Source organism: Crocodylus siamensis, chromosome 1 (genome assembly GCF_052110815.1).
Source record: "Crocodylus siamensis isolate JL-2025a chromosome 1, ASM5211081v1, whole genome shotgun sequence".
In the NCBI taxonomy this organism is placed as follows: Eukaryota; Metazoa; Chordata; order Crocodylia; family Crocodylidae; genus Crocodylus; species Crocodylus siamensis.
The window spans coordinates 281,044,649-281,069,830 of record NC_143395.1 but is presented as its reverse complement, the minus strand read 5'-3'; the positions used below and the strand labels follow the sequence as shown (position 1 = coordinate 281,069,830).

The 25,182-nt window shown below is 42.1% G+C and overlaps 1 protein-coding gene across 3 annotated transcripts in view; it reads right to left on the bottom strand.

Moving 5' to 3' along the window:
• MID1 (midline 1) overlaps positions 1-13,730 on the bottom strand; it is a 395,248-nt gene extending 381,518 nt beyond the window's left edge. For 2 of the 3 annotated variants that reach the window (XM_090063903.1, XM_090063886.1), the window contains exon 1: positions 13,529-13,729. The gene's annotated coding sequence lies outside the window, so the exon portion shown is untranslated. Of the gene's footprint in view, positions 1-13,528 lie in introns of all 3 variants that reach the window. The other variant, XM_090063921.1, reaches the window with a different exon arrangement.
• Between the last annotated feature and the right edge of the window lie 11,452 nt (positions 13,731-25,182).

Here is a 25,182-nt window from a genome sequence, read left to right as displayed (position 1 = left end):
AAAGCTTTCACTGACAGGGATCCCACAGCCTCCTTAGGTAGCCTGTTATAGTGCTTAATTATCCTTGTAGGTAAAAAGTTTTTCCTCCTAATTTCTAACCTAAATCTCCATTTTTACACATCAAGCTATTTACTTCTTAGCCTACTGTCAACAGTTCCAGAGAATACTGTGGAGCTGGTGTCATCGGGAAGGCTTTGGCTTCCATGACCACAGCCCACTCTTTGGTGAGAGAGGCAGCAACCTGCTGGGAAGAGATGGCCTCCACCTCTCTCCCCTGGGGAGGAGGCTCTTCTCAGCCAGACTGGCTGACCTGCTCCACCGGGCTTTAAACTAAGCCCGCTGGGGGATGGGGGGAATACTGCCACTGCTGGCCCGCGGAGCAACCCTTGCAAAGCCAGCAGACCAAGGCACTTAAGGGAGCCCACCCCTGCCCCAGCCCTGGCACAATCTGTGGGCAAGGTAAGAGCCCCCAAGGGCACACTTGCCTGCCTGTACACTAATGCCAGGAGCCTGGGCAACAAGCAGGAGGAGCTCGTCCTCCTGTTCAGTGCAAAGAATTATGATGTCATTGGGATAACGGAGACCTGGTGGGACTCCACCCATGACTGGACCACGGGTATAGAGGGCTATACCCTGTACAGGAGGGATCGTGTAGACAAAAGGGGCGGGGGTGTAGCTCTCTATGTGAAGGAAAGCTATATGTCCCTGCAAGCTGATGTTGGTGACTAGCATGGACAACTAGAGACCCTCTGGGTAAAAATTCGTGGGGAATACGGCACAGGGGACACAACGGTGGGAGTCTACTACAGACCTCCCACTCAAAGTCCTGAGCTTGACCAGGAGTTTGTCCGGGAACTGACTGAGGCCGCTTGCTCCAGGACCTTGGTTGTCATGGGTGACTTCAATTACCTGGACATCTCGTGGGAAGATCACTCAGCTAAATCCGAGCGGTCGCAAAACTTTCTCTCATGTGTGGATGACCTCTACCTGACTCAAGAAGTCTATGGGCCAACGAGAGGCAAAGCGCTGCTCGACCTGGTACTGGCTCCGGGGGACGACCTAATCGACGACCTAGTGATCGATGGGAAGCTGGGTGACAGCAACCACGAGCTGATCACCTTCACCATCCAGCATAAAGCTGGCAAGTAAGTCAGCAACACAGAAGTCCTTGACTTCAGAAAAGCCGACTTTGACAAGCTCAAGAGGCTTGTCGGTCAGGCCCTCAGGGGCCATGACCCCAGGGAGATGGGAGTTCAAGAAGAGTGGCTGCTTTTCAAGGAAGCGATCCTCAATGCACAAGCTAAATCTATTCCAACACGGAGGAAAGGCAGCAAGAAGGCACAGCAGCCCTCCTGGCTCTCCAGGGACCTAGCGGACCTCCTGCGGCTAAAATGGAAAGCCTACAAAGGATGGAGGACGGGATTCACCTCCAAGGAGGATTATTCTGCACTGGGCTGGTCCTGCAGGGAGCAAACCAGGAAAGCCAAGGCTGCAACTGAACTCCAACTAGCTTCAAGCATCAAGGACAACACAAAGTCCTTTTTCAGATATGTGGGGAGCCGGAGGAAAAGCAAGGGCAACGTTGGACCCCTGCTAAACCAGATGGGGCAACTGACAACTGACGCCCAGGAAAAAGCCAACCTATTAAATAGGTACTTTGCGTCAGTCTTTCATCAGTCCCATGGGACGCCCATGCCTGCTATGGGACAGGGAGATCTGGGTGATGGGGATCCCCTCCCCTCCATAAATGCTGACCTCGTGAAGGAACATCTTGAGAAGCTAGATACCTTCAAGTCAGCCGGCCCTGAAAATCTGCACCCCAGGGTACTCAAGGACCTGGCGAGCATCATAGCCCAGCCCCTGGCATGGATCTTTGAAAACTCCTGGCGCTCTGGTGTAGTGCCCGAAGACTGGAAGAAGGCCAATGTGGTGCCGATCTTCAAGAAAGGGAGGAGAGTGGATCTGGCTAACTACAGGCCCATTAGCCTGACTTCTATCCTGGGGAAGATCTTAGAAAAGTTTATTAAGGAGGCCATCCTTGAGGGACTGGCCCAGGCTAACATTCTAAGGGACAGCCAGCACGGGTTTGTTGCAGGTAGGTCTTGTTTGACCAATCTCATTTCCTTTTATGACCAGGTGACCCATCACCTGGACCAGGGAGAAGAGATTGATGTCATATATCTTGACTTCAAAAAAGCTTTTGATCTGGTATCCCATGATCACCTCTTGGCCAAACTGCCCAGTTGTGGCCTTGGCTCCACCATGATCCACTGGCTGTGAAATTGGCTCTGTGGTCAGACCCAGAGGGTTGTAATTGATGGCAGTCACTCATCGTGGTGCCCTGTAACCAGTGGGGTCCCTCAAGGCTCTGTCCTTGGACCCATACTGTTCAACATCTTTATTAATGATGTGGACATTTGGAGTCAGGAGTGGATTGGCCAAGTTCGCCGATGACACCAAACTTTGGGGCAAAGCATCCATGCCAGAAGATAGGCGGGTGATCCAGGCTGACCTGGACAAGCTCAGCAAATGGGAAGACGAGAACCTCATGGTGTTTAACACCGAAAAATGCAAGGTTCTCCACCTTGGGAGGAAAAATCTGCAGCATCCTCATAGGCTTGGCATTGCTACATTGGATAACACTACAGAAGAAAGAGACTTGGGGGTCATCACTGACCACAAGATGAACATGAGCTTCCAATGCGATGCTGCGGCTAGTAAAGTGACCAAAACACTGCCTTGCATCCATAGGTGCTTCTCGAGCAAATCCCGGGACGTCATTCTCCCCTTGTACTAGGCCTTGGTGAGGCCACAGCTGGAGTACTGCATCCAGATTTGGGCTCCACAATTCAAAAAGGATGTGGAGAAGCTTGAGAGAGTCCAGAGGAGAGCCATGTGCATGAACAGAGGTCAGGAAAACAGATCTTATGATGAGAGGCTGAGAGACATGGGACTCTTTAGCCTGGAAAAGTGTAGGCCATCTGATGGCCACCTATAAGTTTATCAGGGGTGACCACCAGGATCTGGGGGAACGTTTGTTCACCAGAGCACCCCAAGGGATGACGAGGTCGAACGGTCACAAACTCCTGCAAGACCATTTCAGGCTGGACATAAGGAAGAATTTCTTTACTGTCCGAGCCCCCAAGGTCTGGAACAGTCTGCCAGCGGAGGTGGTTCAAGCACCTACATTGAACACCTTCAAGAGTAAATTGGTGCTTATCTTGCTGGGATCCTATGACCCCAGCTGACTTTCTGCCCTTTGGGCAGGGGGCTGGATTCGATCTCCCGAGGTCCCTTCCAGCCCTAATGTCTATGAAATCTATTAAATAATCCATTATTGCCCTCTGTATAATTTACATACTGAAAGAGTGCCTCTCTTTGGTCTTTGCTTTTCTAAACTAAATAAACATGAATTCTTTCACCTTTCTTCATGGTTTCTAAGCCTTCTATCATTTTTGGGTAGGTACAGAAGTTTCACATAATCTGGACTAAGTGCTTGGAAATCGAACCAAACCTGTAACCACACAGAAGTTCAGGGCACGTGGTCTGGACTAAAAATGGCAGAACCCAGACTAAAATAGTTCTAGATCAATGATGCTCAAACGTACTAGATTTAGGTTAGTCCAGAGCATCAAACTTCTGTATCATATCTGCTATCAAATCAACTTAGTTCCCTGTCCTCCAGCATCCCAGGCTGCTTTGCAGGCCTATGCTAACCTCCCCTTGCAGGGCAGTGTGCTGGAACTCAGCCTGTGCTCATCTGCTCTGGCCAAGTTCCCAGTCAGCCCTGCCCCCAGGATTTCACAGTGCCAAGCCAGAAAATTTTCTGTCCCCAACCCTGCCTCCTACCTCCAGTCAGCTGTCAGGCACAGCCTGGTGATAGAGGTGCGAATGCTGGCAGCTGTGTCCTTGCATGAACTCTGTGCCAGGTATGGAGAGTACCCCTCCTCCTGCTGCTCTGTCCTGCAGGGATACTGATGTAGAGATGCACCCCCGCCTGGCTGCAGATGACAGATTCCTGTGCCTGGCAGAGCAGTAGTGGAGGCAGGGGACTGCTTCCCCATGTCTGGCAGCCAATCAGGGGTGGCCTGCCCATTTGGCTGCACTCAGGAGTCTCTGGCAGCCCAGGGATCCAGCAGGATATGCTGGGAAGCATGAGAAAACACCCCCAACCACCTGAGCTCAGCCAGTGCAGCCTGCATTCCCCCACTCCATCAAAGGGCAAATGAGCATTCTGTGCATGCCCAGACTAACCCAGTCCACTTAGAAAAACCCGTATAAGTTAGTCTGAATCCACCCCAGAATTTTTGAACACCTGTACCTAGACTTTGTTGTTCTCCTCTAGACTCTCCAGTTTACCTACATCTTTCTTAAACTGTGATGTCCACACCCGGACACAGAAAAACCATGCTGTTGCCTTACTGTTGTTGAGAAGAGTGCAATAAATATCTCCCATTGTTGCACACAATGCTTTGGTTATACCGCAAAATTTTGTCTATCTTGCAATAGCATCACATTGTTGATTCATATTCAGTTTGTAGATCCCCAGATCCTTTTCTGTGGTACTGCTGCCTTGTCCTTATTGCTCACTTCATGTTTGTGCTTTTGATTGTTCCCTTCCTAAGTATTTTGTACTTAGTCTTTTTAAATTTCATCTCACTCATTTCAAATAACGTCTATAATTTCTCCAGATTGCTTTGAATTTTATCCCTCTTCTTCAAAGTTCTTGCAACCCAGCCCAACTTGTGTTATCCTGAAAGCCTTTGCTTCTTCACTCCAGACCATCATTCAGCTCTTTTAATTCCCTACAGTCTATGCAGGCAGCAAACAGCTCAAGCACTCAGTCACAGTAGTGCTTTCATTTCCTTTAACGCATGAACTATCCATGGAATCTGAATTTGACAGTTCCTCATGCCTCAGAACTCAAAATGCTTTAGAGCAGGGCCATCCAACTTGCAAGCAGCTGGGAGCCACATGCCCCACAGGCCACACCAGCAAGGGCTGCATACCACACAGGCCACACCACGGTGAGTCACTGGCCCATGGACCCCATGCCATGTGGATGCTCCCACCATTTCTCTGTATACCTGAGTGATCCCCCCAACTGTAGCACTGTGTGCCCACATGCTCCCCGCCCCCCGACACAGCACCACGTGTCCCCAAACTCCCCTTTCTTCTCCAGGGTAGGGGCAGGAAGAAGCAGATGGAGGAGAGGGGAGGTATCCAGAGCCCTCAGCTGCTGTTGCAGCTGGAGCAATAGAGGGAGCAGCAACTGAGCATGAGCCCAGGGGGCACAGCTTAATCCCTATGCCATTTGGAAAGCCCTGCTTTAGCATACTTTGTAGGCAAATAAAAAGCTATGCAGCTGGAGAATCTAACAAACTCTCCTCTTTCAAGTTGTGCTTCTCAAATCATGCTTTTTTTCTTTCATTCTTTCAAGCCTAAGTGGCCTAGAGAAGGAATTCTAGTTCAGCTATGCATGAGTTATATACACATAAGTAGATAGGGATAAATCTTAAAATGTTTGGGATTGTTTGTTCTCAGCTTCCAAAATCATAGTACAAACATCTTAACTATAAAACATTGCCTGAGGTTACATTCTGATTAACCTAAACCAAAACAATTCTGTTTCCTGGCAGTATTAATAAACCTGGGCAGGGCACTACACTACCATAGCTGCTCTGCTTCCAGAACCTAAGCTAGCTCATTCAACGTGGCACTTCATTGTGTTGTGGAGATGTGTCCTATGTTGTATACAGTAGTACTATTGTTTCAGGTAGTGAACGCAAAAAGATTCCAGCACAAGGAATCTATAGATTTTGTCATTTTTATTTTTTAAGAGAAGGTTGGGTCAGGTGCATTTCTCAATCCCCCAGTCCTATCATGATGGTGTAGCTGTCTGCCAGTTTTAGAGGATTTTGTTTTGTTTAGTTTTTAAAAGCATTACTTTCCAAATTGCTTTAGAAACAGAAACGCCTAATGTTGTTGATTGTATAGATACACGCTGTCAGCTTTTTCCTTCTGTATATGTCTATATATTTCCTTATGCAGAAGAGTCATTTTACTGGCAGATTTTAAGGTTTATTTAATAAACTAATCATACATGTCAGTTGATTCCAGTGATTTACGTCATGTAGAAATAGAACATCTTAAGTAACACATGTGCAATAAAAGCAAACAGATGTTTGCAGTCTAACCACTGCAGTTAATGGAGATGGTATGGCTCTGTATCAAAGGCAAAAATACAATGCATTCAGAATTGCCCACTAGAGTTTTAACTGCAGCTGCATAACTTTAAATTAGCAACCAACAGGATGTCCCAAACCTCTTTGCAACATATTTCCATTCTTAAGGTAAGAATTTATAATCAACTACTAATACTTTAACTCCTCAGCTAAAATAGGGTTCAAATTTCATGTAAGAGCAACTAAAGGAATGGCATAAACAATTATTTGTGTTACAGCAACTGTGCTCTTCATGTATTAGTTCTATTTCATAACTACAAAAATTTAAACACATGCCAAAAAATTTCTCCTAGAAGAGACTGCCCCCAACCAGAACTAGGAAACCTAGCATCAGTGAGGGGCACGCATATGAATAGAAGGTCACAGTTCTAGAGACATAAAAAAATTATTCCCCCTATGATATGACTAAGTAAGACTGTTCTTGTCCTGTTAGCATGACAGGAACTTTTCACTACAATGGACACAGATGCCTGGTTTCATTCATATTCTTGAATGCATCTTCTCTTACACTTAACCAATGATAAAATTAAGCAATCCTGCATGTTAAAGAACATAGATCACATCTAATAACAAACACTGCCTACTGTTAATTTTCCTTTGAAGTCTGAGATACTGAGGGCTACCATCATGTATGAAATCAGGAAATAGAAAAATCTAAACCAAAGAAACATCTTGCATGTAAGTTGGGAAAAATTAAAGTGCTAAGGGTTTTTTCTGGTTAAAAATAAACTGTGGGTTAAAATTGGCTTAGGCATAAGCAAATAGCCTGGTTTTCCAGCTGCTTCCAAAGACTATAAAAGCCTGAAAGAAAAAAAAAAAAGAACACTGATTTTGCTGATTGAGGAATTCAGCCAAGAACTTAAGGACATGCTTAATGTTCAACATATACTTAAGTCTCATTGACTTCACCACTGTTGACACAGAAGTTTCTTGGCACTTCTTTTCTTTTGTTGTCCTTGACCCCCAAGCGTATGTTTGAGTGTTTTGTTGAATCATGACCTAAAGTAGGAGTTGATCACAAAAATTACCAAAAGGTAAGAATTTATAATAATCACATCCATAAATTATTACCAAGAAACTTCTGTGTTAACAAGACAGGCTGGTTTTCTCTGTTGCTTACAATTTTAGCATAAAAAATACACTTATTATCCAACTTTGGAACAAATCAAAAACAAAAGATTTTGTTTAACAGCAGGCAGGCAAAATCAGCTTCTAATCCTGGAGAGTACTCCACACATTCAGTAGGAACAGAAGGCACTCTAAACCTTGTACGTGGTCTCAAAGTTGTGTGCTTTCCAAAACTCTAAATTAGACCTATAGGCCCTGGCATATGTTTCTCTTAAGAGTCAATTAACCTGTTAATTATGCCTTACATAGTAACCTGGCCACATGTTCAATTAATGGTGCGATAAAATGGGAAACCAGCCACAAAAATATTTTTTAAAATGTGTAATACTCTTGTGGCTGGTCTCCATTGTGCTTTAAATGAAACAGGTGGCAGGGCCCCTGCCATGTAGGCTGATGCCAACTGAATGGCAGGGCCTGGTTGACAACTCTCCTGTGTTGGCAAGCTGACAGCCATGTGGCTGCACCACACTGTTTTCATGATGCTGAGTCCAAGAAAACTAGTTATCTGGGTCATCAGATTGACTGCTTCACCCTGCACCTCTTGGGGTTGTGAAGAAAGGTAATTGACACATCCCAGCTCTGGGGACCTGGGCATCAGGGAAAATTTCCCTGATCTTGAGGTCCCCATGTATCAGATGTTTAAAAACCACATGTATAGCCACATAAGATTTTCTAACACCCCTGGGCACAGGGCTTTGGAAGCAACTCCAGTACAAGACATGGGAACCTTTCCCCAATCTTGGGGCCTAGGAATGCTGGACCTTAAAAAAATAACCATGTACAGCAGGGCATGGGGGTTTCTGACACCCCAGTGCAGTCTTAGTGCAGTCCCTGGGCTAGTATAAGGCTACTGATCTGCAGCCTATGTAATTTGGTCAGCTGTACTTATACACTAAGCAGGGTTAGCTGAGTCCAAGCCCCTTCCCTCTGATTCTGGGGCTGCTTATAAGGAATTCAACCAGTATCTGAGCCCTGCTTCACAACTTACTGGTCTCCGGTCCAGTCCTTGCACAGCTCCTGTCCTAGTAGCTCCTCCTGAATCCCTGATTCTTGGTTAACCCTCCAACTCAGTGTGTGGACTTTGCTTTGCCTGCAGTTTGCTTCCTGACCTCTGATCACAGGTTAGTCCTCTGGTTCAGTTTTGGACTGTGGGCTTCAGCCCCCACTCCTCAGTTTGGAACTTGGATTGCCCTTGGTCACTCCCAGCCCATGGTTCAACCCCACCAGTCTTTGGTCTTGGCTCCACAGAATAGGCCTGACACCTTTGTCAACCCTGATAGCTGGGATCCACAATTAGTTGACTGATAGTCCCAGCTCCAGGACTGTACCAGAGTCTCAAATCAGCTCCAGCACAGTCCTGGAGCTAAGACTGGCAATTGGCTGGTTGTTAGTTCTAGCCCTGGGTCCTCACCAGAGCCTCACTAGCTCCGGTGCCAACCCTAGGCTCAGACTGACAATTAGCCGAGTGGGTTGCCTTGGCACCCTGTGGTGTCTTGAGATCCTTCCAAGGGTGCCTTTGGATTCCACGTAATGTTAGCCCTCCTGGTGTGCAAACATAATTCATAAGCTAAACCCAGAGATTTCAAATAGGAATCTATAGTGCTAAAATGTTCTGACCTGTTATGGTCTCTTTTGACAATAGGAGAATTGCACTATTATTTTTAAGTAGTCAAAAATTGAGGGAGAACTAAGCTGACATTTTACAAGGACTGCCTTGAGTCTATTGAGAGGTGTCTTGAATCTAAAAAGGTTGAGAACTACTGGAATATAGCTTGGGATAAATACAGAAACAAATACATCAGCATGACAAGTGTACATAAAGCAGAATATTTGGCAGAGAACACAGGATGCACAGAGGCCTCCCTGGCTACATCTATAGCCCAGTAGTTTTCTGAACTTTCTAAGCCAGACAAAAAGAACAGAATGTATGATAGCATTGTTGTTTCACATCTTTATCTCCTAAGGGTTTCATGTTTATGTTTGTAATCCTCTTGCTTTATAAATCTTTTAAATATAACTATTTACATTTTTATACCTTGATCAAGCAAATTTAATGTTGGGATGAATAAATCTAAAATAATCATCAGATTTTATCAACAGGAAAAGTTCTGCTTAGCTTGACATTTATTTCTTGTATCATCTGAGCACAGCTCATCAAAGATTCATCCTTGGATAATTCTATTTCTCTTGATCAAGGAAAAGAAGAGTTTTTCCCTAACTTGAAACTGTCCAGTTCTCTGCAGTCTTCATTTTCAGGACTCTAAAACATATATATGTTCACAGGAGCTGGTAATGCAATGCTAGGGTAGGGTTACCAATAGGGAACACAATGTTTCATTCTTACGCTGTGGCTTCAGCCTGTCCATCATAACCACATCCATGACACTAGCCAAGTGAGGCTTTATGGAATGAGAAAAAACAGTTGTACTGGGAAAAAGTAGTTTAGACTTTGAACTGTATTTTTAACTTCCTAATCTCTAACCACATCTGCACCATGGCATTTGCAACCAGGGTAGCTAAAGCAACAAAAAAAAAATTTAACAAAACGTGTTCTTTCACAAACTCTTATTCCATAAATGTCAACTTCGGACAGATGATATCTTTTCTTTTGCTGAGCTAATACACCCTGTCTATACTTTTTTCTTGTCATTAATCCTAGCAACATTTCAGCCTCATGCAATACAGTACAATCTGCAGAGGTGTTTATAAATGAAATTCCACTAATTTGGACCCCACCCTTCTTGACACCTGTCTCTCTTCAAGCTATTCCTAGAGATGTTGCCTGCAACCCTGCAAATGCTGATGGTTCTTTTCATTAGACATATGCTTCAGGGGAAAAAGGAATTTACTCAGGTCACTTAAGGGCACTAAAATCACACGTGCCATATAAAATGCTTACACCAGAAGATGATAGCGTAATGGAATGGTAAAACCTTCAACAAAACTCTACAGACAGAATGCAATTAGTAAAGCCTGCTCATCTGTTATGGCAAGTTCTCTAGTTACACTTTTGAAAGCCCAGTATTTTCTTATTGAAAAAGTGATAAGCAATATGAAAAGAAAATGCCATGTGCCCATCCTCCTTTGTCAACAGATAGGAGCACTCAGACCTATGCGTCTGAAAAAAATTTAACAATGAAAATAAGTAAACAAGGTCATGACTCTGAAAACTGTTCAATCAAGAAAATCTGTTTTTCCAGCGACCTAACTCCCTAGTTCATTGATTATGGGAAAATGTTAATATATCCTGAAGCATTAAAAATTGTGTATTAGAGACAGAAATATTAGCTACTGTGTTCATTTTTTTCTGAAATACAGCCAGAGGCCTCCACTCAAAAAGTGAATACATTATTTACAAAAAACACAAATGGGCAAGAGTTCTCATGAATTCAATGCATCAGCAATGCTACATTTAGAGATGTATACAAGAATTTTGGACCAAATAATCAAAGTTGTTGCTATAGAGTAATAGCTATAAATAATTTAAGACTTCTCAGCTCTGGAATGCAAACAAAAATTTCAATTCAGTCATGTGTTAAAAATCAGACTGTCAAATCAGAATTGTTCTGTTTCATTTCAGCCCTGTTTCATGTTTAGACACTTAAAGATGGAGCTACAAGTATATGCATATGAACAGAAGGCCTTCTGAGCCCTGATACTGAATACCTGTGCCCTGCTACCTACGTTCAACATGTTCACTGGCAACATCTTTATCTACCCATGTACTACAAAATGCACCCATTTTATAGGGACAGAGGTAGTTAAGTAAGGGTGACTTTATCAAAAGCACATTCAACTGAAAGGCAGGAGAAACTAGGGCTCATTTTCCATGCCATCTATAGATATTTTTGCAAGTGCAGGTAAACCATTCAATCTACTTTGCTTCACTTCTCATGTGTAAAATCTGAGATAATGCTTCCCTGTCTTATGGGGGTTTGGGGGGAAGAAAAAAAGGCAGTGAGAAACCAAGAAAACAATAATTCTGAATTAAACTGTTGTGGACAATATTTGTCCCTGGCCAGAATAAGAATTCTGGGCATCTTTTCCTGCTTTTAAAGCTAGTGTTTTATTTCTAAATTCCACTGCTAAAATCTCTCATCTGTTCCCCTACCACTGGTATAATAATACAGACTTGCTCAGGAAACTATAAACTGAAGCCAGCCAAAATGATTTGTGGAGGAGAGCAAAATTCTAGAGTCTTTGCTTCTGGTCTACCGCTCCCAATTTTTTTTTTTACTGCTTATAAGTTCCATCAAGGCCAATGATATTTTAGAAAGATGAACTTAGTATGTTTTGCAGTTGACCACTGTGTAAGAACTTGCCATCTACTTCCTTGGCAGCGCCAGTGATACTGTCTGTACTAACAATATAGTGCAGCTATTTCATGTAGGTAACCCCCATTTATGCTAAATGTTTAGTGATACATTAAGTATTTTTACATTTTCAAGGTTAGAATTTTGGAAATATTCTATGAATTTCATTTATGAATAAGACAGTAAGTGAACATAGGTGAATTTTAATCTTGCCAGTACCTTATCTTGAATTGTTTTTTTAGCCAAGATCATGTTACAGAAGGTTCCGATTCACCTACTTACCCCTATATACATTCATAAAATCTAGCAACGTTTTAAAAGGAAGCTCTCTTTTATTTCTTTTCAATTAACTTTTTAGAAATCTTCTACATTTTCAGAACTCTAACTGTAGTTTATTTTCTTATCTTGGACTTCAGGAGGGATGGCTATGCTACATTATTCAAACACACAGGCAAGGTAGACATTCAAAAAGCCTAAGGCTGATTCAGTCTAAGTTATGCTGTTTTCTGTAAGTGGCATAGTTTAGATCAGTAGTGAACAGAACACACATTCACCCTTTGGTGGCAGGGAAGGACAAATTCTAGATCAGGTTCTGCCATTTTTAAACCAGTCTATGGATGCCAAACTTCTGTTCTGTTATGGGTATAGACCGATTTTGGATGCCGCGCTTCTGATCCGTTATGGGTATATACCAGTTTTGTGGGCTGAATTTATGTTCTGTTATGGGTATAGACCAGTTTCTGATCACTTACACTAGTAAAGGTGGAATGTCTGTACCTGGCCACACATAGCCCACATGCACACACTGCACAGAGTCTAACAATCAAAACTTGGTGAAAAACAATGTGATGATAGTCAACTACTAATTTTGAAGAAATGAAATCATTTTAAAAACAAATGCTGTACCCGTTTCTAAGTTTTCTGCACATGGCTTTCTGTTCTGGGAGATACCACTTGGAAGGGTGAATTAAAGTAGCATTCATTCATACCTCTTGTACCATCAGTGCAATAGAACTTGAATTAAGTTCTGCAGCTAGCTGTCTCTTTTCAGTAATTGTCCTGACTTGCTGTATAGTACTATTCTGTCAAATAAAAATCTATCAAAGTAGATTCTTTCAAATTCTGATTTTTTTTCATTGCATTGTGACTGAGGTCTTCTTCAAAGAATTCTCTCTTCCCCTCTCCCTGGATTCTGTTCTGAATTTATTGTAAAAAACATCAACAAGATTTGTAAATGTTCCCTTGTTTTAAACCCTAACAATTTTTATTGTAGGACAACTTTCGCTTACATTTGTCAGAACAAAACCCGTAGTTTATTTTAAGAACCTCTATCTTCCAAATACAGTCAGCAGAAACATTTCAACTATGCTGATTTAGCTGCATTCATAGAAAACAAAATGAAATAAACTAGAACATCTGTAATGAAAAGACATTTCACTTTTTTAAAGAAAAAAGGAAGGCAGCCTTTAAGCCTAAAAATAAAGACTTGCTATGTATGCATGCTGGATATGATCTATTCTGTGGTTTGCAGAGTGTCAGACAATTAATCAAAGTATCCTAGCCTTGTTTTCAGTTTTAGTTCCCATCTGTATTCCATCAGAGATAAGAAAGTTTGATAATCAGCTTGGTAAAGAAAGGTGTATTCAAATGATAAGCACATGAAATGTAAGATACATTAAGATAATTGTCCATGCAGATGTTGCTGTACACAAAAGGCACAAGTTGTCTTATGCAAGCTGTTTTAAGAATGAACAACAGTTATAAGGACTGGAGTTAGCAGTAGCACTCTGCTTTTCTCCTTCTAGCAACAATACCAGTTACAGGCTGCAAGCTGAGACCTACCTGCTCCTCCATTTTTTACTGTCAGTTAATCTTCTCTTCCTGAAGTTCTGGATTTAACAAAAGTTGATAGTTCCTCCAAGTTGGGTGCTTTGTTGCCTGGCTTGTGCTGTTTTTCTCAGGATCAACTGAACTGTAGTCGGTGATTCAGGAAGCTGTGCTGTCCAGCCCTCTGATCACTCCCACTCTCCAGGGTGTGTGCTTACTTGTCTCTCTCAGTCAGACTAAAAACCAGCCAAGCTCATTTAAGTCTAACAGGTTTCCTTATATAGGTAAACACGAATTGCATTCCTGGTGAAAGAGTCTAACTGGGAATAGGCTTAACTTAGTTAACTCCACAAACACCAGTTTCAGCATAGTGAGTTTGTGAGCAAAGCCCTATAAAGCATAAGACAGATGAATTTAAATCATAGCAAAACATCTGTTCATTTAAACTTGAATTTATTAGACTTACAATAGTGCCAATTGGCAGTAATGGAGCGACAGTGTCACAGCAACCTATTCATAATTTATTACTGATGGGAGAAAAAAAGTACACAGATGGAACTTGTTTAAGCATATACACACAACATACAGCAGTACTAAAATAACTCCAACATTAATGATTAAGAAAAACAAACAAGCAAACAAACAAAATTAACATAATCTGAACCTTTAATGAAAGGTTAAAACCCTAAGGCTAAGATATTGGTATCAACCTTAGCTAGACAATATTAGAATAAAGCTCATTGTAACTTTTTGCCAGTTCTTGTGTTTGTATTTTATATATTTAAATCTTTTCTAGGACAGAGCTCTGTCTTTTAGATCTATGAAGAAGCTCTCATATCTTGGGATGCTTTGCAAACATATCTATTTTTATACCCAGCACAAAGAGAAGGGGCATGCTGAGAGGATGCATGCCCATATGGGAGATAGTATTTATGTGCTGAACTGTGACATCTGAGTTTTTTGTGCATCACTGGCTCCTCTTACACTCTGCCCACTAATCCATTTCTGCCATGAGTATTTCTAACATTTCAAACTTCTGAGCAGCTTCAACAGGCAGTCAATTTATTACAAAAGCACAAAACTTCAATGTTGTATAGCCTTATTCTATTCAGGACTGGACCCATCTCTTCCTTAAACACTTATCTAAATATTTGACACCAGGATGTGATGGAGGTGGAGAGAAAATATAAAGATAAGAGGAAGAAAGAAATAACAGAAGGGATAAAAAGAAGAAATGGGTGAAAACTAGAAAAAAAGGGAGACATGCTGGGAAGGGAGAGGCACTGGCTGTGCAGTCCACCACTATGAGAAGTAACAACATTTTATTCTGTCAACCCCAAGTTACACAGGTTTACAGTCAGAACAAGTAGTATTCAGTTTGGTATAAGAAATGTGTTCTTCATCTGGTAAGTTCTAAGGTTAGAAATGTAAGTTATCACCAGAAAGCTAGGCATCTCACTCTCCCGTAGACTATGCATTTTTTCTTGTCTTCCCAAGTGATTATGAAAATGGGGCTTTAAAATCACTGTTATTGTGTTCTGTTCAGAATAGCTACATTTAGTCATTTTAATGGTTTTAGTACTTTGTTAGTTGTAATTTTCCTCTTCCTCTAAATAATGAACATTTGTCCTTAAAATATATGAAGCCATGTCCCTGTAGTGAGTAGAAATATGAAAAACAATATGAGTAAAAATTGCGAAACTCTATAAACATATTTAACTAGTTTCTCTGTAAAATATGTGGCAAATGCAAAATACATGCCCATGGGGTGTGGTATAATAGTCTTTATGGGACTTATGTGGGATGACTTGTATAACTCACTTGTGGCTTTACTACTTAAGAGTAAGTTCGTCGTGCCAAACACATGATATGATAAAACATTTGGATTCCATTACACCACCATGCATTCTCTCACTGTTAGTAAGACGTGACAAATCCCTGAACAGAAATCAATTTTAAACTTAAAACAAGCCAATTCAAATCAATTCATTTCTAAAAAAATATGCAGATGATAAAAGTCTGAGATGACTAATACAGTGAGATAACAGCTGTTTTTGTATGGTGTGACTTTGTCTCTTTATGCTAAGTACTCTTCTTCCACAAAATCCAAAGCCCAACACCCAACCCCTCTCCCCACCCAAAGTCACTGTTGCCTTACTTGAAATCCTCTTTCCATCCCACAGTCCTTACACATACACCTCATTTCCATGCTTTCTCAGTATTAGTTACTTTTAAATCCCAAGATTTCAGGTTTGTCATAGTAATCTGTAATAGAATGATCAGAGTCTAAAAGCTTTTTCAAGTTTGACATATACTATTCTCTTTACTTAAAAGAGACCTAATGGTGGAACTAGCAATTTCTCAAGCCATAGCAAATTCACATTTTTACTGTATCCATACGCTAAATAGCTAAAATAAACAGTTTTAGATATTTATTACAAAGACTCTTTTTAATTTCTTAGAGTAATTTACACTACTACCTTTAAAGTATCCTGAAAGGTAATCTGATTAATTTATGCATTTGAAAAGTAATCTGAATTTACTGTCTTAATTTACTGGCCTATCATTATGTATTGTCTGCAGATGATTATAGAAAAATACCAATTACATTGAAACGAACCTTGTTTATTAATAAGCTGCATAACAGGTCTTTTAAGCCTGCAAACAGAAGGCTATTTTATGTGGGAAATTCTCCCTGTAGTCCTATAAATATTTTAGTTTAAAGTTTGGGAATTGGAAGTTTGGTCTGAAAACCAGCTGGGATTAATGAAAGAACAATAATACTGCTTTTCCTGGGGTACAGTTCTTTGGTTTTTCAACACAAAAAAGCTTAGCATTTAATTAGCCTGTGCAATGTTTGTTTGATATGCTGCTACTCTGTTTTCTGTAGGGCCATTCAGCTGAGACAACCGTGCTACTCATCTTCTAGCTAGCCTCTATTTGCAGTTAGAATGAACTTTGTTTACTGTGGTAAGGATAGCCTTGGAGCAGGATCTCAAAGGTCAGTAAGTAATCCGTTGAATCACTCTGCCTCTCCTTGACTGTCAATTAAGTAAATGTGTTCACTCCGATACAGATAAATTATTCACTATTTTCTCTTGTATGAGAAATTCACTTTCATTCCCCCACTTTAACCTGTTTATAAAATATGCTAACTTTTCTTTGGTTCAGTGATTGCTCTCAGGGCCCCTCTAGACATTCAGGTAAAGGCATGATAGGATCTGATGCTGCACCATTCACATAGTTGTGCCTTGTGCCATACCATACATGTATGGCAGGAGGTGTGATTGTGGGAATCAAGCATCAGATACTATCCTGCCTTATTGCTAGTAGAGGCAGAAGCCAAGATCACTATCCTGGGCTCTTCTTGCACCAGGAAGCAGCAGACACCAAGCTGCGTGTCCTGTAGCTGACAGGAGAGTCCTACAGTTGAGAGTTCCATAGCTGAGCAAGAGTCCGACAGCTCTCAGTCCTGGCAGCTGTAGCGTACTGGTGGGACGAAGAGTCCTGCAACTGTGGGGTGTTGCTGGGATTGAGAGTCCTGTCAGCTGCAGGACATCTAGCCCTCGCTGAGCATGGTATACCCCTGAGGCTAGAAGCCCCATCAGCCCCATCCCTGGCTCCCAGTCACAGGGGGAGACCCTGCTACACATGCAAATTAAAGCTGGGTAGCAACCAATATAAAGTTATTGCACATTTTCCAGCTCTAAAAAGTTAAATGAATTATTCACTATTTTCTCTTGTACGAGAGATTCACTTTCATTCCCTCACTTTAACCTGGCTGGACCTTTTAATGGCATGATAGTTACTATGTACATATAACTGGTCTAAATTAATTGCACAATTAACCAGTTAATTGAGTAATGTATGTAACGTGTAGAGGGGGCCTCAGAAAGAGAAATCTAGTAAAACTTGCCATTTTTCCCCATGTTCAGTGCTGAAGTTGAAGATGACAATTTAAGAATAAATGCCTTTTGCCAGGACCAAATTGCCAGCTTGCAACCTTCTTTAAAAATCGTAATGTGCCTTTGCTATTCAAATAACTAGTTTAATCCTCCCACTATAAAAATCACAAGTAGGAATACAGATTTTGTCTATTATTAATGAAATCTGTATTTGATTGACCACAAAGGTACTATATCTATAGTTTTAGTGCATATTTAATATTAGGTTACAAATAATATTCAACCTCCAATCTTCTCTAGCTCATAACTTTTAGAAACATTTCCTCCTTAGATTTAAACTGTCCACACTTCAACAATTTAAAAAAAAAAAAAAAAAAAAAAAGGCTAAACTTGGCCCCTTCAGTTTAAACCTGAGGAGACCTACAAAAATCAGTTGTACACTATTATACAACAGTTTTAATATGCTAGCTGCTCTTGCAGTCTTGCAAACCTGATTCCTTTGAAGTCAATGGCAAAATTCCAGTTAGCTTCCTTGGGGGCAGGATTTCAACCTTGGTCTTGGGATCTACAACTTTTAATCATCAGCCTATCAGTAGCTGTGCCTGAACAGGTTCTGAGGACTGGTCCTCTCTGTTATGCCAACAATTCAACACGTTGTAGTTTTCTTCAGTACAGCAGTCAGTCCTGAAGACAAGTATAACACTCTCCACGAATAGCAACAATAAGCATTTCTCAAACAAAAAAAAACCTTGAAGAAATCAAAGCAGATCAATAACATATATTACTTGTGAAATGCCAAAGGAAAAAAAAGCTAAATAGAAAACTCCAGAGATTAAACCTCTAAATGCACTGCATGATTCCGTTAAAAAGAATAAAAAAAAAGGAAGAAAATAACCTAACAGAACTAATAGAAATACTGGATATATTAAAAAAAAAAAAAATCTAAAAGTCTACCATAGTCCAACTTCAATTTGACATGTAAGTCACAATAAAGACACCTTCCTCTTCTTTTAGAAAGGAATTTTGGGTAGATTAAGTCTGAGCTTCCATCTCTTTTGATTCAATAAATATTTATACATTCTCATTATTGCTATATCCATGGAACACATTATTTCTAAGTGGTCAGTGAACTAGGCCCATTAATTATCCATGCACTGGAAGTGCTAGATCTCCATCTTAAAGAAGACAAAAGAAAATCAATATTAAAACCCTGAATTTAGGATACTACGTATGTGCAACATTCAGTTTCTCCTTTCAGAAAAACAAAAAGGAGAAAGTAAAGTTTTCAGAAAGTAAAGGTTTCAGTAGGCAGTAGCTTATTCATGTTGTACGTGTTTGAGCAGTATGCTAAAATACTGCTTGAATTTTTAAACATGTACCTTACCTGCAGGGCATGAGCTCTATGGATCAGGTAAGTTTATAACACAAAACTTCAGTTTTTCTTAAGGCCTGATTTTTGGTGTTTAATTTTATAGCCTTAACATAGTTCCTTGCATTTAATATAGCATTACTTATAAAATTCTACCATACTACTTAGTCTCTACAGGGGAACAATGAAGTCAAAATAAGTTAAGAACCAGTGTCTGAGGTTATTATTTTTTCCCTTGGAAAAAGAACTGTGTAAGTTTTTGCCCACATCTTTCTCAATGCATTTAATTAAAAAAAAAAAAACTTTGGATAGAACAAATTACAGGAAACCCTCACTATTCGCGGATTTGGTATTCGCGGTTTCAAATAGTCACAAATGCTGAATCCACTTCTTAAATACACTTAAAGGTGCTCCTCGGGAGCTCTGCACTTGCCACTGCCGGGCTGCCACCACCACACTCCCACTGTCGCTAGAGCAGCCATGCCCCCTCTCCCCACAGCCACCGTGGGCACTGAGGTCATGAACGCAGATGGCGTTCACGAACGCAGTGCCTTATTTGTGTATTTTGCCATTCACGGGGGATCTGAGAATATATCCCCTGCAAATGGCAAGGGTCACCTGTACTATCTGTAGGCTTGGTCACTGTATATTGTAGACCTCTATAAGATATTAATACAAAATAAAAATTGTGTTTTTTCCTACTAAAAACATTAAAAGCGCAATATTATGGTATCATATTAGTATAAAGTACAGCAGAAAGCTAATTATTTCTGATTAATATAAAGGCATTAGCAGGAGATATTGTAAACATACTGCTATTAAAGAAAATTAGAGATGGATTAAAACGGTATTTGAGAAAGGAATTAGAAAAATAAATATGTTTTTGGAAAGGTTGAAAATTCCTCGTGAAACTCATGGGAAGAAAACTCAGAATATCTAAGCTAGAGACTCTTGGAAAGCATTCACTTTCCTAATACGTTAGAAATCAAACTACCATATACTTTCTTCAAGTGCTTATAAAACAATCTGGTATCTCAACTATTAAGATGCTTAACGAAGACCAACAGTGATCTAAGCTTATTTTAAGGCCCTTCTATCTTTCATGAATTCAACAACTAGTAAGTAATCACAAGCTTCCATTAAAAACCATGTACAGTTATGTTAAAAGTAGGGCCATTTTCAGTCTTAAAAATCATTTGACCAGATGGGGCCTAACTACCTGAATGTCAAAAAAAAATTGGTACACAGATCGTTGAATGAGGCTGGAGTTCATATAGGAAACAAAACATTATGAGTTCCTATAAATGAGCAGGGAGGCTTCTCCAGCATGCTATAATTACAGAACATCAGAGCAGACTGAATTTAATAAAGTCTGCTGAAGCATGGTAATTACAATTCTCCAACAGCTTCCAGAATCTTGTGTATCAGTGTCCCTGCACTTCAAAATGGTGATGGTGGGGGCACTTTAAGGCTCATTCGACAAGCTTTAGATAAAGCACCCCCACCACCATTTTGAAACACAGGGATGCTGATTCATGAGATACTCTGGGCACTTTAAGTAGAGCAGCTTTCAAAGCTGCTCTAATTAAAGCACCCTCCCCTCCCCATTCCCAGAGCATGTGTATAAATGTCCTATGAGTGAAATGACATTTGGCCTCATTTAGACAAAGACAGGTAGTTGTCTGTGTTATTCTGAAGTCAGGCAGAAGGCAAGGATTTACAAGAGAGAAGGATTTACAAACCATAAGGAACATTATCTCTGATGAGGACACTGCTTGTTTCCATTGCACTCTCCTGCTTTGTCCTCACACACAAGAATTTCAGATTTGGAGGTTGTCACGGAGTGGGGCTTAGGGGTGGCCGTGATCCCTCTAGCGCCCCCCCTACTGTGTCAATTAGGCAATCCAGCACCCTCTATCCTCACCGGCCATGTCTTTGCTGGTAAATGGTTCAATTAGGGAGGCTGCCTTTTATCTCCTAATCCACGGTATTTGCTGAACTATCCCCTGTTCCATATGGGGTGACTTGATACACCCCAGCCTTAAGGGCTATGCGTGCCTCCTACCTCCCCTTTAGCACGCCCCAAGCCTCGCTGCTCCTCTGGACGTTGTCAGGTCCGTCTCTTCTCTGCACCCTGCCTGGCACCCCTGGGCTTGTCACGCAACCAAACGCCCCTCTCTGGCGCCCTCCAGCTTGCTACGCGGCCACGCCCTTTGTCTGGCGCCTCCTGGGCTTGTCACGCAACCGGCGCCCCTCTACTCATTAGCCCTATCGGGCTTACTGGTGATGCTTTTACCCACTGGGGTTGGCAGCCTAAGCCTTTCCTGGCCCCTGTCAATAATAAGTGTCCAATTAGGCTCAGGCGACCTAAGCCTTACTTGGCCTCTCTGGCCCTTTTGGGTCCTGTCAATAATATGTGTCCAGTTAGGCACAGGCGGCTGGAGCCTTATCTGGCCCTTATGGGTTCCTTGGGGTTCCTATTACTGCGGAAACCCTCCGGAACGCCTTCTAGGCCGCACCCCTCCTGGGGTGACTGTCAATCATACATGCCCCTCTTGGGGTTGCTTCTTGCTACCCGTGCCCCGCCTGGGGCCTCTCTTCAACACGTGCCCGCTCCCACGGCTTCTCGGCACCTTCCCCAGGCCCTATATAGCCACGGATTCACCCTCACTGGGCTAGTCGCCTTTACAGCACCCACCCTAGGCTTTCACTCGTGTGGCTCCTACACCTGGAGCCCAACACGAGTCCCTACAGGCTTCACTCTGGTGCTAGGACCCTCGGGTGGGGTCCTCTGCCCTGCTCGGGTCTCTCACTATCACCCATACAGGGCTACCCGCTGTGCCGCCTCGGCACTGAACAGCTGTGCCATCCAAGGCACCACTCGTTTGCCCACACAGGGCACCGGGAACCCCCAAGCAACTGGGGAGCTCCTGTGAGGCCTCCTCGCACCTCTACAGCCTCACCCGATCCTCTGGTGTTAGCAATATCAAACAGGGAACACAAAAGCCATGAGCCAACCGGCTGCAACACAACAATAAACCTTCTGGCTATAACATAAGGTCCAGGTCCCACCTGGCTTTCAAGTAAAGCCTCCTAGTCAGGGTTCTCTCCACCCATGCCGTGATGCAGCTGCTCATTCTATCACTCTGCTTGTCTCAGCTCGACTCCCCTGCAGAGCTCCTGCTCCTACGGCTCCCAGAAGGGAACTGCTAGCTGGGCTTCGGCCTGGGCTGTTTATAAAGGCCCGGCCCTGCCCCCTTTTGGTCACCTGACCAGCACGGTTGCCCCAGCAACCATCACCTGAGCTGCCCCCTGTGATTGGCAGCTGCCCTTATCCCTTCATAGAAACAGGGCACCTGTGTGACCCTGTGACAGAGGTCTCCCTATACCTACAAAAAATGGCACTGCCATGGACACATGTATGACCCCCGAGTATGTACATATATTTAAGACAGACCTTGAAGTACATATATTTAAGACAGACCTATGCAGCTGCCTTCATCCCCCTAATATACCTTTGGAACACTGAAGATAGCTTCATCATATGGACACAAGGAAAGGAATCACTTTAACAGCTTCCAACCCACCATCAGACTGACTCTGGAATACTACACCCAGCAAATTCATTTTCTACATGCCATAGGTAAAAGTTTGCAGTAACCACATCACCATCACATTGTACTAGAAAACAACCACCTGCTATAAGTACCTTTGTGCACAAGCTTTCATCCTAAGTACCCATCCCCACAGCCAGTCTCTACATAACAAGCACAACTGTTCCAGTCCCACCTATTAGGATGCAAACTTTAAAGACCTGGAGCAAGGACTACTACATTTACAATATCATCACAAAACCAATAGAATCAGACTTGAATTCTGTACCAACCTGCTACACCCCCATGACACAGAAACAGAATCCCTTTTGTTCTCACCCACCTTCCCAGCTTGACCTCTAATCCCCTTGGGGAAATGATGATCATCTCAATGCAGTCATGGGGGACAAACCTATCCTGGTTTACAGATAGCAACAGGTTACCTAACTCCTACACTTAATGAGGCATCAGGCCTTTCAACAGACCCATATGCCAGCTGTGAAAGATGACAGATAAGGAGAGCAAGGTGGAGGAAGCAGCACATCAGGGGACATTTAATTTTCCTTCCAGTAGATCTCCTAAGGCCTTCATGAGTAGTTGGGTGGGCAAGCATCCTTCATCAACACAAACCACATCATCACTAGACCTAATAACACAGGGTACCTATGCACACGCCTGATGGCTGCTTCAACACATGCTATTTAGGATACATTGAAACACATTCATAAGATTTCATAGATTTCATAGACATTAGGGCTATTTTCTGTTTAGAATGAATTACTTATGGAAGTGGAAAAGTTGTTCTTTTAGATTTCATAGATTTCATAGACATTAGGGCTGGAAGGGACCTTGGGAGATCATTGAGTCCAGCCCCCCGCCCAAAGGGCAAGAAGTCAGCCGGGGTCATAGGATCCCAGCAAGATAAACATCCAATTTACTCTTGAAGGTGTTCAATGTAGGTGCTTGAACCACCTCCGATGGCAGGCTATTCCAGACCTTGGGAGCTTGGACAGTAAAGAAATTCTTCCTTATGTCCAGCCTGAAACGGTCTTGCAGTAGTTTGTGACCGTTCAACCTCGTCATCCCTTGGGGCGCTCTGGTGAACAAACGTTCCCCCAGATCCTGGTGGTCACCCCGATAAACTTATAGGTGGCCATCAGATCACCCCTGAGCCTGCGCTTTTCCAGGCTAAAGAGCCTTATGGCTCTCAGCCTGTCATCGTAAGGTCTGTTTTCCCGACCTCTGATCATGCACGTGGCTCTCCTCTGGACTCTCTCAAGCTTCTCCACATCCTTTTTGAATTGTGGAGCCCAAAACTGGATGCAGTACTCCAGCTGCAGCCTCACCAAGGCCAAGTACAAGGGGAGAATGACATTCTAGGATTTGCTTGAGAAGCATGCCAATTAACATGCATCAGCAGCCTCAGTGTCACATTTATTCAGCATCTCCACACTTCAAAATGGCAGTGATGGCACTTTAACTGAAGCTCAGCAAACAAGTTTTAGTTAAAGTGCCCTCCGCTACCATTTTGAAGCATGGGACACTGAATTGATGAGATACTGTGAGTGCTTTAATTACAGAAGGTCCTCCGCACTGTAGAACACATGTAAAGATGCCCCCAAATAATAACATCTGAGATTCGGTCACCTGCTTCTCTACCAATGTCATATACTGCATCACCTACTCATAGTGACCATCTGCTGTCTGCTTTGGATAGACAGGGTGATCCCTATATGACAGAATGAATGGCCACTGAGCTGATATCATGTCCAGAAATAGACAAAAGCCTATGGCAAAATATTTTAGCCTCCATGGATGTTCCATCTGTGGCCTTAGAATAGTTGTTTTTGAAAAACAGAATTTAAAAAATTGACTGGAATCCAAAATCCAAACAAGAAATCATCCACAGGCTGGATTGTGATGATCTAAACAGGGACTATGGATGATTATCCCATTACCTGGGCTAGCTTTTATGTCCCTATGGTTTTATTTCTCTGTTGTTCTCTCCAGCCCCTCTGCCTCTCTCAGCACTGTCCTGTCATTCCTTTCCCACTTTCCCCCTTTCCTGTATTATGTATTTAAATCACTCCTATTTGATAGTTGCTCTCTACATTGTGAGCATCTAATTAAGTGAGCTTATGCATCTTTGATTCATTTGGACTTATTCATTTAGAGTGAGTGCCACAACAAGCACACTCCTACAGGATGCTGACGTAATTTGGCTGACTGCATTGGAGAGTTCATCTCTGGGCCAGTTGGGTCAAAGCAGTGGAATGCTGCATGAGTAAAGACGTTGGGACTTGGTATTATTGATAAATGAGAGAAAGAGAGAGCATATGCTTGTACAGTTATAGAATGGTAGATCTTTATTTCTAAATCATTGTACTTTTTACTGACATAACAATTAGCTTTTGAAAAGAAAAGTCAACAAACATCTTTTTGAATTAACGTGATACAGAAAAAGAAAAAAATGAACAATTCATATCATATGTTGTCACAGACATCTGAGTAAAAAATGTAAGTGAAAAGGGAGGAAATCATTGTATAATGTGTAAATTAGAATCTTGTGAATTCTTGAATGCATGGTGGATAGTTTCCAGATCCAGAAATCAGGGAAAACAATTAGTATCATTGCAATCTTAGATTTTAGTCTTGACAAACTAATCAGAAAGAGTAATGAGAGATAGTTAGCTGTGTTTGTCTGAAGTCAAGCAGAAGAAAATAATGTTATGTGGAGAGTATATGGGGTATATGAGCAGGGAGGCTGCTCTGCACTCTGGAGCTTGGTAATTATCACACTCC